Consider the following 9,840-nt stretch of genomic DNA (forward strand, 5'->3'; position numbering starts at 1 on the left):
TTTTGTGACTTGGTAATGTCTAAGCTTTCAACTATCCCTTGGTATGAGCGAATTCTATATGCACAGTTTAATATTATCCAAGACAAATAGTTCAACACCAATATGCATCCTTTCTTGAGTCCACTGTGGAATATTTATTCTACAAAACTACATCATACATACAGATTGTGGTCCAGGTCTTAACAATGAGCACTAAAGTTATTTTAGTCATAATGAGTAATGATAAGACAAACAATCTTGTATAGAAATTGCAATGATATTCTGCTTAAAGGTGACTTAATTGTATCACCTTGATTTTGACATGACAGCATTTGTAAAATGATATAAGTCGTTGCAGCTAGTACACCTATGTTTGGTACATTAATCATTATATGAGATTGAAGGAATCTAGTGGCATTCTTGCTCGAAACTATTGCTTGATTGAAAACAACATGAACCTTGTGTTGTACAAAATTTGTATTGAATGTGAAGGATTTAAGGAGGAGTAATGTTGTTTTTGCTTAACCTAGAAAGGATTATCAAATAGACTGTTTATTGGTCCCTGTGGTATACATTCTTTGGATCTTGTTTTCTCCCTTAATTGTAAGTGCATAAAAATATTAGATTCATAGGACAAGGTAGCATTAATCATGTGAGCAAATGATCTTGGACATTTTATGATTGAATTCTTCAAAACATATTCCCATTTGATCTTCCAAAATGTGCATATAATTTTGTTGGTTGGAACAATGCTACAAGTTATAATAACAAAGATTCTGTTCTACAGAATTCTTTCCACCTTGCATTTTTTTCGGATATGGGTAAGAAATATGCTCTTCCAGTAAAGAATAAATTCTTATGTGTAGAGTCATTGGGTTTACTGTGGTAATGATCGTAACATTTTGCAGTATTTTGTCTGTTGGCCTGTGGTTTAGTGGTTGAGAGTTGAAACATGGCATCACCATGTTAATGACTCAAAGTAAAACTTAGAGATCAAAGCCTTGAATTATAAGTTGGTTGATTTTTATGAGATTTATATGCAATATTAATTCAATAATTAATAAAAAAATATAGTCTCATGCACCCTAAATCAACTTCAGTTTATACAACTTTAGAATTTCATTTCTGTTACATCTCTACATCTTATTTAGATTTGACTTTATGCTTGCAGTACGAATTTGGCCTGAGATCTTGTTTTCATGACAATTTTGTTTTGATCATAATCAGAATCATCTTTGGGTAAGTATGTGATCACTTTTTAAGTTTTCCCATAAATTTTTCCATGAAAAAGAAATTGTGTTGACTTTTAACTAACACACACCCTTGATGCATTATCTGCAGTCCTCCTTGTGGGATTTTTCTATAATCTTTATGCTTCTTAATGTGAATGGTAAATCTTCAGTACTCTACCTTGCTTCCTTATACCATATTTGACCTCAAAGCTTGCAGTTTGTACTTGTGGATTAATTAAATTATTAAGGAAAGACCCATATTCCATGAGGATTGGTGGAATGACCAATTTCACATGATTTTGAATAGTCCACTCAGCACTTATTGCATCAGGTGATCCTCAGAGGATTGAAGAAGTGGGATTAAAATTAACAAAATCGATCCAGTAACATCAATAATTAGATCTAGGGCTTGCACTCCAGTAATTGTGACTTCGTAGAAAGGTATTTCATCCTAGGACTCCAGGATCAAGTGTGTTTAACCTTGAAGTTTCCTCCCATGGTCAACCCACTTTGTTGTCTACCTAACTGAAAGCAGTGATTTATTTATTTATGCATGACTCAAAAATTTGGGATATCATTTTTAGCAACTAGTTATTCATGGGAATTTTCTAGTTGTCATAGCTTTTTGTATTTGAGTTTCCTAGATGAATTCATTTTTCAAAATAGTCTCTTTATTGGTTAGAATCTATGGAATTTCAAATAACTAATTTGATGCAAATATGTTTACAGGAATGGATCATGTAGATTCAGGGAAAAGACATCATTACATTGCTAAAGTTCTTTTGGTGGGCTGTCTTACCATTTTTTGTATTATTTCTCTGAGACAGTCATATGGTTTTAATGGTTCAGATGTGGTAAGTATACTTAAGCATTTAGTCCTTGTATGACTCTTTTTTCAGCCAAGTTTGAACATATTTTTCTCAACCAGTTTATGATGGTTACGATATTAATCATGTATTTGAGCATGTAGATTTATGATATTATGTTGGCCAACTGAGTGCTTGTTGGATTTTCCTTACCTTATATTTTGTATCATTGAGAAACTTACTGTACTCACAATTTAGTATGGTCAATTTAACTTTATATCTATTTATGACAAGTCGGATGGAGATTATTCTCTTGCTAGAGCAAAGTTAAAATCACTAATAAGGAAAATCCATAATAATTGAATAATTTAGACTGCAGATCACATAGCGGATGATATTTAGATATAAATATCCTATAACTTAATAACCTTATTGAAAAGTTGAATGGAACATGGCCATATTTTGTGCCCAAGTGGAAGAGGCATGTCACTTTAATAGTATTAACAAACTTAATGTGTGTAATGCTAATAAAAATCTAAAATGGAAAATAAATGAAGATTTCATGTCTTTTGTTTTTATCCCTCTCTCAATGTTAAATCAATATGCAGTTAAGATGGATCTATGATCTTAATAGGAAAGTGTTGTTCTCTTGGGTTGTAGCATGGAAGGCCAGTTCATATTCATCTTTTAGACTTATTCTTTCTTTCAAACCAACTTACTTTTTGACAAAATATGGTGGCTTTACCCAGGAAGGATGTAGTTAAACTGTTGACCAAGACTGGCATCTCTTGGACACTTACCATAAGTATATCATTCTTAGACAAAAAACATACACCAAAGATAGTACCTCCTTGTGCCAGATTGTGCCTTTGAAAGGAAAATTGTTGTACATTTTTGTCTTCACATAGCAGTGGTGAACAAGACAGTAAAAAACTTATAGGCAAAATGATTCTAGCAAAATTTCCCAACAACAAGCATAAACATGGCAATGAAATTCTTTAGCATTGGATATTATGATGCCGAGGTTGTTTACTTTTGTATCCTCTTTAGGTTGAAGATGTTTGGACTATATGTAGAACTTGAGCAGTGCATGATATTACGATCTAATCTTGAGAGAAAGGAATAGAGGAAATCTAGGGTTGTCTATATCAAGGACATTTTGAGAGAAGTCAAGTGTAATCCATCTCAATATGAATTAGCCGTGTAAAATAATGTGAATGGTAAATAATGTGAATTTTCTATAATATTTATGCTTCTTAATGTGAATGGTAAATCTTCAGTACTCTACCATGCTTCCAAAGTCTTCATTTTACATATCCACAATTGTTTAAACTAACATTCTCCTTCTACCTAGATGTATTCCTCTGAGCAGGGTGGTATACATTCTTTTGGACCTTGTTTGCTCCCTTAATTGTAAGTTAATACAAATATTGGATGTATAGGACACAGTACCATGAATCATGTGAGCCAATGATCTTGGACGTTTTCTGATTGAATTCTTCAAAACTTATTGCCATTTGATCTTCCAAAATGTGCAGATAGTTTTGTTGGTTGGAACAATGCTACAAGTTATAATAACATAGATTCTATTCTGCAGAATGCTTTCCACCTTGCATTCTTTTTGTGGATATGGTTAAGAAATATGCTCTTCCAACAAAGAATAAATTCTTGTGTGTGGAGTCCTTGGGTTTACAATGGTAATGATTGTAACATTTTGCAGCCTTCTTGGCCTATGATTTAGTGGTTGAGACAGGGCATCACCATGTTAGTGACCCAAAGTCAAACTTAGAGATCAAAGCCCTGAATTATAAGTTGGTTGAATTTTATGAGATGTATATGCAATATTAATTCAATAATTAATAAAAAATATAATCTTAGGCACCCTAAATCAACTTCAATGCCCTGAATTATAAATTGATTCAATTTTATGAAATGTATAAGCAATATTAATTCAATAATTAAAAAAAAAAATAGTCTTAGGCACCCTAAATCAACTTCAATTTATACAGCTTTAGAATTTCATTTATGCTACATCTTTGCATCTTATTTAGATTTTCCCATTCCCATGTCACAATTGTTCCTCAATTTATGTCTTACCAGGTTTCCTTCGCAACATCTAGTGCAAATGCTAGTTTATTTTGATATCAACTTCATATATATATACCTATATAAAGAAAACAAATTATTAAAATAAAATATTTTAATGTTGTATGTAAATAACATTGAATGTAAGTTATCAATAAAATATTTTAATACTAATCAATATTGACATATACTTAAAAATATATTAATAATAGAAAACAACATTTTAGTTTGGGCTGATAAAATGTCATGTACATGTCATGTAAAATATTTTAATCGCATTTATATTTGTATATATATCATTTTAAAAAATTTATGTATATATCATTAAACAAATGTGTTTTAACCATAAAATTGTTTATTTAATACTATATATTATATTTAAAAATACAATTTAAACAATAAAAAATTACACATTATATTTTACAATAAAAAATTTAATCTCTCCATTTAAATGAGATTCAAATTCTCTTACCACTCAATAATTCTTGACACAAACTTTAGCAGCCTACTGAGCCTCTCCGCCTCGGCTCTAAAACCCAACTACCTCTTCAAAAGATTCTGCAATAGAAATACCGACAATTCATTTTCGAGCATCATCAGATCCCTGAAAATGGAGTTTTGGACGACGGTAGCGGCCTGAGGATGTCAGAATCGCCCCAGGTGCTTGATGTCCGAGTGGCAGCTTTGGTCCTTGTGTCTGAGAATAAACATAGAGATACACAACTCTTTTTCCTCTTCTTCTTGTATTCCGAGACCACCTTTAACTTCTATAATCCCACCATTCTCATCGATATTATCTTGAACGTTGTTGGAATCCATTATTCAGGGTCAGGAAACAGAGGAAATACAAGACTGGGAAATGCCTGAGATGGTCGAGAGACTGCAGAGCTTTTATGGAGTTCGTAGTGACTGCTGGCCGTAAGCATCTGATAACACACATTGATAGGGTTGAATAATTTTATGGTGCGGTATTCCACACGATGTTCACATGGCCTATGAGTGGCGTGTTTCCTTGAAAATAATTGAAGCATGAGAAAATGTCAGTATCATTATCGATTATAAGTTTATTTATAGTATTTAAATTGTTTAATAAATATGTGAAAAAAAATATGTTTTATTATAATGAAATAAGCGCAGTGTTTTATTTAATTCTGTTGAAAAAGATTAAAAAAAAGCACAAATGATATCAATATCTGATTGTCTGTTGTTGAATTCATCAAATTACATAGATTTTTATTTATGGTTGGTTTACATTTATATTAATAAATAGTTTAGATTTATTTTAGTTACAGATTTATCGAGTATTTTGGAGATCAAATTTTTTAATGTATAATCTAACAAATATTTTAGATATTTAAATTTTTAAAGTGTAAATATTATTATTTTTTTCCTTGAGTGTACAAGGAAATGTTTACATGGTATATATTTAATTTTTCATTAAAAAAAATTAAAACTAATAAAAAAATATTTTTTTTTTTATTAATAAAATTATAATTTTTTTTTTTTTTTAAGAAAATCATAACACATATATTATATTAAAATATATAAATAGTACATAGAAATTAAGATGCATTTTATCATATGAATTAAAATAATGATTAGTAATTATATTTCATTTTATTATAAACACCTAAAAAATTAATACTTTAAATAAATTTACAATATAACAAGATTCTTACCATGGATATTCACCCCACTTTACTATAGATATTATTATCTTGTAAATAGACTTTGTTATGATACCATGGGTCATCACTACACCAAAATCATAACTCATTTCACAATCAAAATATTTTATAGAATTTTTTAAATAAATGTAAAAATAAAAATGTTGTACGTTTTAGATATATTTAAATCCTTTATCCTGGCTACTAGTAAGAAATATTCCACAAATATTTTATAGCATTTTTTAAATAAATATAACAATAAAAATGTTGTAATTACGTTTGAGATATATTTAAATCTTTTATCCTCGCAACTGCTAAAAAATATTCCACAAATATTTTATAGAGATTCAATCAAGGTTTTAATAAAATTGTATATATACTCACACATAGGATCATAGATTTATTTTAACTTGGGATTTATCAAGCATTATTAAGTATCATATCTCCTAGGATGAAAATTTCTTTTTCAATGCAAAACTTGAAAAAATATTTGTACCTTGAGAGATTTAATTCAAAAACAAATTTTCACTTTGAGAGAAAGACAAATATTTTGTCCAATATTTTTAACTCATACATAAAAATGTCATAAAAACAAATATTAAATAAAACATATGTATTAAACATTGAAAAAATTGCACATATCTTTATTTTATTTTTTTCCTAATCTTTTAAGTATTAAATTAAAGTAAATGTTTACGACATAAATATTTTTTTCCTAATCTTTTAAATATTAAATTAAAGTAATAGAAAGATCATGTTGTACGACATTGTACCATATTAAAATCACACAATTTATATTCTACAATAAAATAAAATTGTAAAAAATAATATATATATATATATATATATATATATATATATATATAATTTAGATTAACAAATTATATAACCAAGTTAGATATATTTTAACCTTAGATTTATCAAGTCTCTAGAGGGATTAAATCTAGTTCCACTCTAAAAGAGGTTTGCAACTCAAGGTCTTTGATCCCTCTCAACATTGAGTAGATCTCGAGTTACCATAGATATAGGATTTTATTTTATTGATATTTATATTTTTATATAATTTGATCTACTAGAAATTTTTTAACTAATAATTATAATTATAGTTTTATTTTATTTTTATTTTTATGTAATTTGACCAACTCAAAATGTTTTCCTAATATAATAAAGACATTACAACGTCTCTTCCACATTAGGTTGGAAAGTGTCTCTAAACCAAAAAATAATTAATTAAAAGTTTGAATTTTTAAATTATTAAATAGAAAATTAAGATTTTCCAAATATTAATCTTAATAAAAGTAAAAATCTCTTTCATCTAAACAAAAAAATATCAGTTCATATACAACTTGAGTGGGCCTAATGGTTAAGAGCATGTGTTTCCTACTAAAAGGTCATAGGTTCCAAACTAGAGGGGCGTTGAGCATGTATGTCTTCATAAACTTACGAGTCAATTAAAATCTTGAATAGAATTTTAAAGTATATAAATCTATTGAATGTCTTGAAATTCTCATTGGTACTTAGATTTTGTAAATTACACCTTGTAATTACACCAAATATTCTTGTAATTACACCAAATATTCGATAGATTTTAGACAAAATAAACTAGAAATGAAAATAGACTAAAATATGGAATAATAAGAGTAGTTGAAATGTTTTAAACGCTTTTTTTTTTGTTTTAATTTCTTTATAGAATATATACAAAGTTGTTTTTTTTTTTTTTTTACCATATATAACATCTATATAGTTGAAATATAAATATTTTATTTAACATGGACATTGAAATACTTTATTCATGAATTAAAATCTTAAATAGAATATTAAAGTATATAAATCTATTGAATGTCTTGAAATTCTCATTGCTACTTAGATTTTGTAAATTACACCTTGTAATTAAACCAAATATTCGATAGATTTTAGACAAAATAAACTAGAAATGAAAATAGACTAAAATATGGAATAATAAGAGTAGTTGAAATGTTTTAAACACTTTTTTTTGTTTTAATTTCTTTATAGAATATATCCAAATTTTTTATTTATTTTTACCATATATAACATCTATATAGTTGAAATATAAATATTTTATTTATCATGGACATTGAAATACTTTATTCATGAACTATATTGTTTTATTAATAATATTTTATTAAAATGTTTGTTTTATAATTAATATATTTTGGAGTTAACATTTAATTAGGTTTTTTAAAATATTTTATTTATTACCTATATTGAAACTCTTGCATTCAAAATTAAATAAATTACACATATTTTTACTTTCAATTACTTCTCTTTTTTAGATATTAAATTTTATTATTATGGAAAACATTACAATTTTTATTATTATGGAAAATATTACAATTTTTATTATTATGGAAAACATTAAAATATTTATTTATAGTAATTTCTCTAAAGATATATTTTTTAAATTTAATTACTTAATTTTTCTTAAAACTTTGATATAAAATTATGTTACTTAATGTGGATATCAAAATATTTTATTTATGGCTACCTGTGAGAGTAAAATATTTTTCCATGTGTTCTTCATACTTCATTTTCAATGATAAATAGAACTAACATAATGAGAGTGAAAATATTGTTGTTTTAGAAAGCTTTTAATTAAGGCTAACTATATTTATTATTATTATTATTTTATGGCAGAAAGGGTATTTTATCTATAAAATATTTTGAAAAACATTATTTATTTTTATTTTAAAAGGGACAGGTGTCAAATCAAAATTGAGCACTAGAAGAATTACACATCACCCTCTTATTGGGTTGTAGAATACACCTATCCGTGCATCTACATAATTCTTACTTTGAAGGTTTTGAATAAAATTATACAATATTTATAGTATTCCACTTGTACATTTTTCAATACTAACCTAACAAAAATCAAAATCTACAAAGCACAAAAAATTTACATTAAATCTATTTTCCTACTTCACCATGGTTTTCTTTCAACATCAAAATTATTAACTCAATATGGGATCTAAAAGAGTGAGTTTCATCTTCCATTAGTTAAATATTGAGTTCAAGGAGATTTTATTCTAATAATCATAGAAATATCCTCATTGATAAGTTGAAGGAAAGCCTCCAAATTAGTTTGAACTCCCCAGGAGACATACTTTGAATCCAACTTACGAACAATGAGAAATAGGTTCTAAGAGGGGGTCTAGAATGAAGGGACCAATTCCACTGCACTTCAAGGAGTAAATTATTGCTAGCCAACACTATGATGATCTTTGAGACAACACCATGAGCATAAAAAACACTAGACCTCCAAGGAAACGAGACATAGGCATATGAGTAAAGGAGTTGAGTTCAAATGAAATCATACCAGGCATAAATCGAGGAGAACCCTAACTGATTCATAGGGACATGATGATAGAACAAAACTAAAAAAGTGAGAACACAATCTCATAGATAGATGGTACCATAGGAGAAATGGTTTCAAACAACCAAAAGCACCAATAATTTCTTTCTTTGAAGACAAACCGAGATAACGAAAGCCAAATGAATTGAAATTTCCTACAATAAAACAATAGAGGGGGGATAATGTGCTTACCTCAAACAAAAAAAATAGCTTGGATACCTTTCCTCTATCCCCAAGCCTACACAACACACATAACAGAGCCCACGGTGAAATTCATGCACCCACATCTTCCCTAAAAAATGATAGGACATCATCCAACCTTTGAAGGTTCAAAATAAGCCAAATATGGACCTGAAGCCATAAGTTGGACAAGGAGTCAGGTAGGAAGAAAGTACATACATTCCTCATTCTTATCATACTTTCAAAAGGGATGTTACTTGAAATGTCCTTTGTATACATCTAGATTTGATACTCCCACACAATTCCTTTATTCGTTTTGTATTTCTCCATCAAACCATGATGTGATCTCATGCAATAACGCGAAATCCACTTAAAATTTATATAATATTAATAAAATAAAAGCTTAAAAAAAATTATTGAATGGATTGATTAATGAAAAGTGAGGCCCTAAGGAGGGTGCCCACGATGGGCATTCTCTCCCACCTTGATATGATGTTAGATCACATGAAAGGGGGTTGTGA

Source organism: Pinus tabuliformis, chromosome Q, assembly GCF_031772625.1.
Source record: "Pinus tabuliformis cultivar Carrire ecotype Pingquan chromosome Q, CPIR1, whole genome shotgun sequence".
NCBI lineage: Eukaryota > Viridiplantae > Streptophyta > Pinopsida > Pinales > Pinaceae > Pinus > Pinus tabuliformis.